Source organism: Benincasa hispida, chromosome 11 (assembly GCF_009727055.1).
Source record: "Benincasa hispida cultivar B227 chromosome 11, ASM972705v1, whole genome shotgun sequence".
Lineage (NCBI taxonomy): Eukaryota > Viridiplantae > Streptophyta > Magnoliopsida > Cucurbitales > Cucurbitaceae > Benincasa > Benincasa hispida.
This window is the reverse complement of record NC_052359.1, coordinates 37,407,964-37,416,408: the sequence shown is the minus strand read 5'-3', so window position 1 is coordinate 37,416,408 and position 8,445 is coordinate 37,407,964.

Sequence of the window (8,445 nt, the reverse complement as noted above, 5' to 3'; positions counted from 1 at the left end):
TTAAATATTCAATGCATAATTCTAAGAAGGGTTTATTACCTTTCAGGCATGGAATTATTTTTGTCACACCCCCTCCCAGATTACCCTTCTTAATCCAGAAGTGAATGTGACGATAGTAGTTACCAACCTTTTTGTGGCACTTGCTGCCTAACTAACATCCTTAACCTACTTAGATCCCTAGAATACATATATAACATTCACTAAACTAATGAAACTTTAAAAATAACCTTAGAACACCAGGGATCAACAACAATATAATTACATCATATTAACACATATAGAGTTCAACGGTTTCAATACACTTTACTAGTCCCTAATATGAGCAACACATATGTACAGACATTTACAGAATAAACACCTAAAACTTTTCTCTTGACTTTGGACTTTAAACTGGAGTCCTTGAGTGGCAGAGCAGGATGACAGCTAACCTCTGGGAAGATGACCACTACCTGGGAAAAGAAAAACATTTGAAAGAATGAGCTACTCGCCCAGTGAGTGACTTAATAAAAACATAAATATCATGCTTAAATTGAAAACAAGAAAACATAATATTGTAACTAAAACATGCCAGCAAACGTGTACATAAAACTTTTAAAACCATTGTATCTGAAAACATAGCTAAACTAATTCCCAATTGAGAGAGAACCTCGTGGTTCAATCTCAACGTCGGATATCATGTTCAAGAGAGAACCCCTTTGTTCAATCTCTCAAACATTAGCCTGGCCTGGGGTGAGAACCCTTTTGTTCAACACCTTCTGGCCAATGCTAAGAAAGAACCCTTGTGGTTCAATCTTATCTTCAGGTATCATGTTTAAGAGGGAACCCTTATGTTCGATCTCTCAAACATAAGTATGGGCTATAGTGAGAACCCTTTTGTTCAGCACTTTATAGCCAATGCTAGAAAAGAACCCTCGTGGTTCAATCCTACTGAACTGATTAACTGTCATACGTGCACGTAGAGCAAACTAGATTCTGATGTCAATGATCATAACTGAAGCAAGGTATCACTGCTTATCACTAAACTAAGTGAATTATTCTGATACCTTCTATATGTACTTCAGCATCAAAATCATAACATAACTGAAACTAGGTAGTACAGCTCGGATACCTTCTCCTTGTACTTCAGTATTGAGCTGAAAATATCGATAGAAAAACATTTTCATAAAACAAGTTTACTGAAAGCTTGATCTCATAAATCATAGTTTTCATAAGAATATCATTTGCTAACGCATGCTCAACAACATTAAGAGCACATATGCTTTAAAACATAATACAAATACTTGTAATATAAATATGTCATAGAATCTCCTTTTGAAAACTACCATGGTTCAACCATTGTACCAAAGCATATTTCATAAACTTTGTAGCATGCGTTCATAAAATTTAGAGAAATACATTGCTTGGAATTTCTTGTAAAATAACCAACATAAAAGTAATTGTCAATAAAGCATGGATTATTAAAATATTTATAAAATATTTATAGTCACTCACAGCTCATCGGGCTCTTAAACGGTTTATATGCCTCTCCTAGTTCTTCTTGGCCTGAAAGGACATAATCCCCGGTTAGATTCCTTAGAATTCTCAGCAAAAAGCATCAGGTAGCTCACTTACTAATGAAACTTTTACCAACAAAACAACATTACTACTAAGATGATCATTAGGAGCGAGATCACCCTCATGAGCGAGATTTTCCACTTCTAGCGAGATTTGTGACTTTTCCAGCGAGATTTGTAACTTTCCAGTGAGATTTGTGACTTTCCAGCGAGATCTTCATCCTGCGAGATCCTCCTCTTCCTTAACAAACTCTCGCTCTCGCTCATTTTCTTATCGCTCGCTCGCTTTCGCTCACTATGGTGAGCTGCCTGCTTAATCTTCCCAAGCAGCTGTCTGCTTACGCACGATTCCCTATTCCAACTTCAAAAATTCATAACTCAAAATCCAGGACTCTTGTTAAGAAATTTCCTTCTACAAACTTGTTTAAAATTGAGTTTCTTACCTTCAAAATATCAGCCGAAAATTTCTTGTAGTTTATCCTGGAGCTTTCAATCTTCACTCTGGGCTCTAATTAATCTGAGAATCTACCCCTTCTGCAAATTCTTCACTTTTTTTTCTTCTCTGTGTGAGATCTTTCTCCGGAATAATAACCTCAAAAACTAGATTCTCCCAGCTTTCAAACAGCACCAATCTCACTTAATTTTCTCAAGTCATTTTCCAAAACTCAGCTTCATAAGTTCCTCTCCCTTTTATGCTTCCTTCCACCTCCCCTGTTAAGGGATCAAACTGCCACCTCATCCAACACTTAGTGCTTTCGGATATTCCCATTAGTGAGTTTCTTCAATAAATTTGTTTTTCCTTCCCTTCCTTTATAACCCACGTTAGGCCTTCGCCTCATAATATAAATTTAGCGTGCATCGAGTTTCAATGCCTTGCATACATCGCATACTCCATCATGTAACGCCCAGCGTCTATCATCTAGCGCCCAATGTCTATCGTCTAGCACCCAACGTCCATCATCTAGTGCTCAATATCTATCGTCTAGCACCCAACGTCCATCATCTAATGCTCATGTCTATCGTCTAGCACCCAACGTCCATCATCTAGTGCCCAATGTCTATCATCTAGCACCCAACGTCTATCGTCTAGTGCCCAACATCTATCGTCTAGTGCCCGACGTCCATCATCTANCGTCTATCGTCTAGTGCCCAACATCTATCGTCTAGTGCCCGACGTCCATCATCTATCGCCTAATTTCTATCGTCTAGCGATTGTCGTGCAGCTCATCGTCTAGTGCATCGTTCAGCTCTGCGCAATTACTACACGATCGCCCAGCGCCCGTCTACATGATCACCTACCTCATCGTGTAGTATCGTTCACTTACTAGACGATCGCATACCCAATCGTATAGCACCGCTCATCTGCTACACAATCGTCCAACACCATTGCACCACGCACTTGAGGCTGCCACAAGCCTTAACAATGCATCATGCCTTTCAACCCATACGTTCATCCTTAGTACCAATGCATAGTTTACCCTTGCCCTTAACACTTAACCTCTACAAGCCTTGGTTGCTACACACGCAACCCTATGCGTCCACACTTCTCCATCAACGCATGCCTACACTTTGCTTCCATACTTAGCAAATTTTCACTTTTTATATTATCTAAAAATCACCCTTGACTCAGTATTTCTATCACTTAGAATTTTCCTTCCTCCATCGGCCTACCTTCTTTACCTCCTTTCATAATTTTACTTAACACGCTTGTTACTTACTTATGTAGGAAAAATGGAGTACGGGGTTTACAATTTTGTCTAAGGAACAGTGTCCTAAGACACCTCAAGAGGTTGAGGAAATGAGATGGGTTCCCTATGCATCGGATGTTGGTAGCCTTATATATGAAATGTTATGTGCTAGACCTGACATTTGTTATGCAGTAGGGATTGTTAATCGATATCAGCCCAATCCAGGATTAGATCTCGGGACGACGGTCAAAATGATCCACGAGTATCTTCGGAGAACGAGGGACTATATGCTCGTGTATGGAGATAAGGATTTGATCCTTACAGAATACACAGACTCTGACTTTCAGACTGATAGAGATTCTCGGAAATCAACGTCAGGGTCAATTTAACTCTGAATGGAGGAGCTATAGTATGGCGAAGAATCAAGCAAGGATCCATCGCAAACTCCACTATGGAAGCTAAATACGTAACTGCTTGTGATGCCACTAAAGAGGTTGTTTGGCTTAGGAAGTCATTTACTGATTTGGAAGTTATTCCAAATATTTCTTTGTCGATCAAACTTTATTGTGATAACAGTGGGGTTATGAAAAATTCTAAGGAACCTCGGAGTCACCAAAGAGGCAAGCACATAGAATGGAAATATCATTTGATTCGGGAGATTGTGCATCGCGGTGAGGTGATTGTCACGAAGAACCTATCGGAGCAAAACGTTGTTGATCCATTTACAAAGGCTCTCACAGCTAAAGTGCTCGAGGGTCATCTAGAAAGTCTAGGTCTGCGGGATGTGGCACCTTGTCTAGGGTAAGTGGGAGATGTTAGTGGGATATAGTGTATGTCCTAGTTTATTGTATTTTTGTATTGTCTTTGTATTGTACATTAGTCTCCCTAGACTTTGGGACAAGTGGGAGATTGTTGGGAATGGTATCCTAAATCTTCTTGTAATCTTGTAGTTTGTAAACTTTGTATGAACATATTGTTATTAATAAAATAAGTGTTATTTTATAAGCATTTACTTAATCCAATAAACTAAGATCCGAGGTTATTTTAATGTAACTTAAGCATGTATGTGGAGACATACAAGTGGATCGTGCCTTAACTGATAAGCTAAATGGTTTGTAGTATACGGATGAAAGAGGGATACCTCATCCTGGTGACACTACGGATACGGCCCGCTTTGTAGATGTTACAAGTGTTGTAAAGTGGTACAAATGATCTGATCCTGATTATTCATGTGGAGACATGCGAGCGGGGGTATCCTATACGAGTTTGTATAAGACCGGACCACGAAATAATTTGTCCTTTTATATAACACCGTTGATAATAGAGACTTACATTTCACTAGGATGACCATAGATGACATGACCTGAATCCTAAATGAATTGGGAACTCCTGCCTATAAGGGCGGTCCTTTGATTTATATGGGTAAGAGTGGTCAGATTTTCAACTCAACAAGACTACCATTTTGGGGATTCGTCTGATTGGGGAGTTGGGAACTCAACTACACAAGATGGAATCCACTCCTTCCCCGAAGTAGGGGTTAGTAGATAAATTGCTCCCTTAAGGGCTTATTCCGGGTCTCTAACATAGTGGTCCCACCCTCTTTTGGGAAGAGAGGACTTAGTCATAGTGGGACTATGACTTATTGTTCATTAGATGAATCTATGGTACTTAAGGAGTTAGATGTAACTACATGGGCAAAACGATAAATTGGTCATACTGTACTTACGAGCGATTTGTGAAGGGTCATCGCACTGATGATTCGTTATATCCAATGGACACAGAAATATATATGTAGTGCGAAGAGTGCAGTTGTTAATCTTTAGTGGAGTGCCCAAAAATTAACAGATAGTGGATATCATGATTAAATAATTTAGTCAGTTATTCACGTACTGTTGGAGCTTCAAGCTACAGATCCATATGGTCTCCTTGGTAGCTCAATGGATTCAGGTTGAGAATCAGATTTTGAGTTAGTTTGAAGTATTCAAATTAACAAGAGGAAATTTGATTATATATGATATAATGTATTTGATACATTATTATTTGATTGGAGTAATTAACAAAAATATAATTTATATTAAATACCATAAAATAGAAAAAGAACTATGATTTATATGTTGCATATGATGCAATATTAAAACTAAAGGTTATTAATATGATAAGTTAGTTATTGGATGTATTTATAACTTATTAATTATATGATAATTAATAATTATTTTTCTCAATAACCGACTTGATTGGGAGGTTATTAGCTTCTTTATGATAACTATGAGATAAAAAGAAAAAAAAAATTCAATTCAGCCATTCGTATCATCTCACAAGAATTCACTATCGAGTAAAAACTAGTTTTACAAAAAAATAGCCTCAGAGACTAAATGATAGAGTATCGAGTTTACTATACAATAGTTACTCATTACTAAACAATCGAGTATCAAGTCTATACGATAGGCTTCTTCTTCTACACGATCGTTTGTACGTATACTCAATCGTTTACTTCCTCCATTCCTCTATCCAAAATCATACAGAGCCCAATACTCCAGGATTCTCACAATAAGAATACCAAGGTAACCTTGTGGTGGTGTCTTATTTTGTTCGAGGATCGAGGATCAAGTTATACTCACTAGTGATCGAAGATCTTCCAGTTGCTCATTGAGATCGAGTTCTGATCGATGCATTCGTGTTCTAGTTTGGACACATTGGAGACTGATCGAGGAAAGTACGTGAAGAAAGATTTCTTCAAAGGTATTATACTCGATCCCCTTGTATTTACTTAAAAATCATGTTGTAATTTATTCTCTATGCATAACTGTTTCTGTGTGTTTTTTCTCAATGGAACTTAGAATGATCCGCTTCCGCTTACTGGTTCTCTAGTTTTATAGTTCCTTCAATTGATATCAGAGCCAGGTTGTTCTGATATTCCAAATTCCATTGCTATATTGAATTTCATTTACAATCTTAGTGGATTTTAAGTATTCTACTAAGCGTTTTAAGTGTTAAATGTGTTTGTGGATGTGTTTATGGGTAATTTCAGGATAATTGCCTCTGTTTAAAGCTTTCTTTACATTTCAAAAGTTAATTTGTAAGGACCTTTGCGTTTTTTTGGCATAATTAACAAGCAATCAAGTCTATATTCAAGTTTTTCTTTTTGTTTGAGTCGTTTGTGATGAGGCTTCGAACGCATGGAGATTTTGTTTGCTTCGAGGAAAAAGATCAAAGGTTGGTCGCCTCGTGTAGTCCTGGCTAAATGATCGTTTAGATTGGGCTATGCAATCGTGTAGAAAAGTTCTACTCGATCGTGTAGTATTTGCTAAACGATCACNCTCGTGTAGTCCTGGCTAAATGATCGTTTAGATTGGGCTATGCAATCGTGTAGAAAAGTTCTACTCGATCGTGTAGTATTTGCTAAACGATCACATGGCTAATGCTAGATCGTGTTGTGTTGGTTACTCGATTGCGTAGATGCTCGGGGTAAACGATCGCATAGACTATATAATACTCGTCGCATGGCACGCGCACTAAATGATCGTGTAGTCCAGCATGCTCATCGCATAGTCACTGGCTACTTGATCACTCGGTGTACAATATTCGACTTTTGCTCCTCGATCGTTAAAACAATCATGCTTCATCGCATAGTCGTTGTCCACTCGATCGCATGCCATGCGTTGCCTGATGTGCATTGCACGATCACGTGGCCTTCATGCTTATCGCATAATCCAAAGGCACTCAATTCATACTGTTAGAATATTTAAATATTGATTTAAATATTTAATTAACATGAATAGGAATCATGTTTAAATTAGGTATTTAATTAATTTAATATTTGATATTAAATTTTTTAAAAAATTAATTAATTAAATTTTATTTAAAATATTTTTCAAATTTTTGAAATTCAAAATTCAGTTTTGAATTTAATTATATTTAATTTTTTGAAAATTAAGTTTAAATTTTGAAAAATGAAATTAAATTGGAAATTGAAAATTCCACATTGGAGTGGAGGCTTTTATATCAAACACCTGGCCCACTTGGGTTTATCTCCTTGAGGTGTCAAAAAGCTTAAGCTCAATCATTTGCATGATTTTCATGAATCAATTTATCATAATTTGCAATGAGAGGGGATCATGCAACTATAATTCCAAATTACTAAATTTCTCTTCAAAAACCCTCCTTCATCCTTAGTCAATTGCCCTCAATTCAATATTTCCACCATAATATTTGAGTTAGAGGATAGTAGACAAGATCCTCTTGGTGGTCTACTATATTTTTGAAGGCTAATTTCGTGGAGAGGAGCTGAAATTGAAAAGTTTTCATCAAAGGTATAACATTCTGAAACCCTCTTCCTTAAAAATGTTTTATTGCATGCTTTTAAAACCCAAATTCAGTGTAATTAGGGTGCTTATTTATTCCGATCTCTTCCGTTTCATGTTTGTACTCTCTATCATTATAGGTATACCCAGACCATCAGGGGCCTATCGTATGACGACCTCATCACAATACCTCATGATTATCTAAATGACGAGGATATAAAGGTCGATCAGATTTTCTTTCTGAAATATGACTTGTTTGTTTAAATTTTCAATACGTGCAATAAAAAAGAACTTCGACTACCATGTAAAGAAGTCAACGAAGATCTTACTAACTATACGGTGTTTTGTGTAGAAATGCAAGTGGAAGCTCCAAGCAAAAAATTTGAAAGAAAGTGATTCCTTCAAAGTGACAAAATATCCAAGTGAACATACATGTTCTCTTGAAATAAGAATGGATAATCATCGACAAGCAAAAAGTTGGGTCATTGAACACTTAATCAAGTCCAAATACAAATAAGTTGGTCGAACATACCGCCCAAAGGATATCATGGAGGACGTCGGACGAGATTTTGAAGGGAATATAAGTTACGGACGGGCTGATCGTGCTAGAGAGTATGGATTGTTGTTTGCACAAGGGTAGTTGAACGGATCATATACTATTATTAGGGCATATGACGAGGTACTTAAGCTTACAAATCCGGGTACGATCTTTGAGGTTGAAGTTAAGGATGGACCTTACTTTAAGTATGTCTTTATGGCAATTGGTCCGTGTATTAGGGATTTTCTTGAACTGCATACGTTCAGTAATCGTTGTTGATGAGACACATCTGTATGAAAAATATAAAGGTATGTTATTAATAGCTGAAGAAACCCGGTTAAAGGTCATTGAGCAAAAGCAAATCG